A 2,895-nucleotide genomic window follows, 5' to 3' on the forward strand; every position below is an offset into this window, starting at 1 on the left:
ATAAATCATGTCCATATTTAACACTGTATATGTACCTTTGATGATTTATATATATATATATATATATATATATAATTATTTTTGTGTGTAGCACTCTGTTATATATAATTGAAAAATGGTGAAAACAGAGCTCGAATAAATGAAAAGTGATGTGAGTATCGTATCGGGAATAGCCTACCAAATAAAAAAAATTTCCCTATACTGTTTGTTGTTATACTGTTGCCAAAGAATACTCTAGAAGTCATACCTCTATTATATTGAAGTAACATATATAATTTATTTATTTAAGCTTTCTTTAACTAGGGGGTATCCATTCAGTGACTAGCACTGCTTTTCAAGGAAGCCCTGGTACATACAGTGAATATATCCAAACAAAAATAAATTTTGTACAACCATGAAATTCAAAAGTAACTAAAAGTAAATCAAAAACAAGATAGCCTAAAACTGAAAAGAAAGCAGACAAATGAAAACTACCAAACCAAAAATAAAAAAGGTACAGCCTTAGTAAAAACAGATAAAGGCCCCTTTTTAAAACGTATTAATAGAAAGAGCATCAAAATTGTTACGAATGTTGTGAGAAAGATTGTTCCAAAGATGCGCTGCTCTGTTATGAAATGTACACTCACCACAGTTTGAATTTACATGTGGATCAACTAGAGTATTTGATATTTGATTCCTAGTAGGGTAGGAATGAACAGAGTGGGTGAAGGTGAATTTGGAAGACAGATATTCAGGGGCATTACCATTTAAACATTTAAACACTGTAAGTAAAATCTGGTTTGTCCATCGATCGTTTAGTTTCATCATATCATCCACTGGAGTTCTAATACTGTCTGATAATAAAACTCTTGCAAATTGATTTTGCTACTTTTGCATCTTTGACTTAAGAGTGTTATTACAGTTTGTCACAATTTGACTACAATAATAGAAATGAGGCATTATTAGTGCCTCACCAAGCATTTTGAGAGCAGAATTTGGCGAATAATACCAATAATAATAATATTATGATTCCAATTCAAACGACTATCAAAAACAATACCAAGATATTTGAATTGATCACTTTCTCAATAAAATGGTTATCATACATTAATGTGACAACGCTAAATCTATCAAGTTTCATAGGTGTACCAAAAAACATAAACGTAGTTTTATTAATATTTAATGTTAACTTATTGTTATAAAACTATTTTGTAATATTATTTAAGTTAGTATCTAAATCTTTTTGGAGAGAAACAGGATCATTTGTACGAGAAAGCAAAGTACTATCATCTGCAAACATAACAGTTTTATAGGTTACACATTAATGTTCTTGCGTAGCATTGTGGTATAACTAATCAAATAAATAACAGTGCTAAATGAACAATGATGTAAAGATCATATCAGACATAACCTATCAAAGAAAAAGTTCTTTATCAACTGTATAAAAAAGACAAAAGTGCCCCCAGTGAGATATGCTCATTTATCGTATAAGACTCTGTGGTGTACTGATACGACACCGAGATAGTAAGTGGCTACACGTTCGAGAAACTTTTTTCATACAAATGAAAAAGGAACTTTCACTGGTAGCCATCTTGAAATCCAATATGGCGGCTTTCTAACATAATTTCCTGATGATTGCATGATAATCTCTGATAAAAGGTGTGATTGACTGTGTTACATTACTGTAGATATGAAGATAATGACAAAATATCAATATTTTGGCAGCCATCTTGAAATCAAATATAGAGAGGTGACCCAGAGAGGAAGTTATACAGATTGAGGAACCACCCACCTCAGCCCCACCAAAATTTATGATTAGGGCACCTCTAGATTGCCGGAAATTACACTCTCAGACCTAAATTTGGATGGGGGGGCCCCTATATTTTTTCTTATTCTTCCATTAAAAAAAATAAGGGGGGAGGAGGGGGCCTTGAATACACCACTGCTCAAAACATTCTTTATCCAAAATAATCACGAAAAAGGGGCATGTAAAACCAGATCACATCCTAAAAACAAATGTATGCATTCTCGCCTCATCATCAGTCACTAAGGCATGCTCTGAGTCAGGTGTCGACTCGATTAGTGTCATACCCAGGAAGGCCGCAATCTGTTTTGAAATGTGGAGGTGGGGGTTGGGGGACATTTTGTGTGTCGACACCCACATCATTGTTGGGGCTAAAGTGCGAAAATTTAAGGAAATAGTACCCCTAGATGACCAGAACATGACATTTTTAGTAAAATTCATCATAATCACATCACCATTATATATACTCAAAATGAAGTGCCAACAAATTTCTCATAATCTTTTATCAGGGATTTTCGGGAAACCAGAGATCTTATTAATATGTGTGATGTACCATAGAAACTAAAACTTAAAAACATTGTTCTTGAGTACGGTGTGTACTTTACATACCTCAAAGCCGTGATTTCACAACCACCTCAGCCCCACCATAGTTGGGGCTGGTATGAGAACATTTGAGGAAATGGTACCAACACGTTATATTTTCATTGCGGTTTTTTTGGGCTCAGTACGGACTCCAAAAGTATGCATTTTCTTTTAGTTTTAAGGTTTATGCGAATTTTATAAGTCCGCAATGACGATATAACGTGTTTACCTCTAGATGGACGGAAATGACACTTATATATATATATATTCATCATCAACAAATTTCTTATGGTATTTTATCAGGGATCTACTTAATATGCAAGACAACTTTGGCCTAACTATAGCTTACTAAGCTTAAACTATACTATAACTGTCTCTTATACACATCTAGATGTGTATAAGAGACAGATATCCAAACAAAAATAAATAAAAATGTTGTACAACCATGAAATTCAGAAGTAACTAAAAGTAAATCAAAAACAAGATAGCCTAAAACTGAAAAGAAAGCAGACAAATGAAAACTACCAAAC

Source organism: Anneissia japonica, unplaced genomic scaffold (assembly GCF_011630105.1).
Source record: "Anneissia japonica isolate Jap-2015-1 unplaced genomic scaffold, ASM1163010v1 scaffold11029_len304543_cov171, whole genome shotgun sequence".
Lineage (NCBI taxonomy): Eukaryota > Metazoa > Echinodermata > Crinoidea > Comatulida > Comatulidae > Anneissia > Anneissia japonica.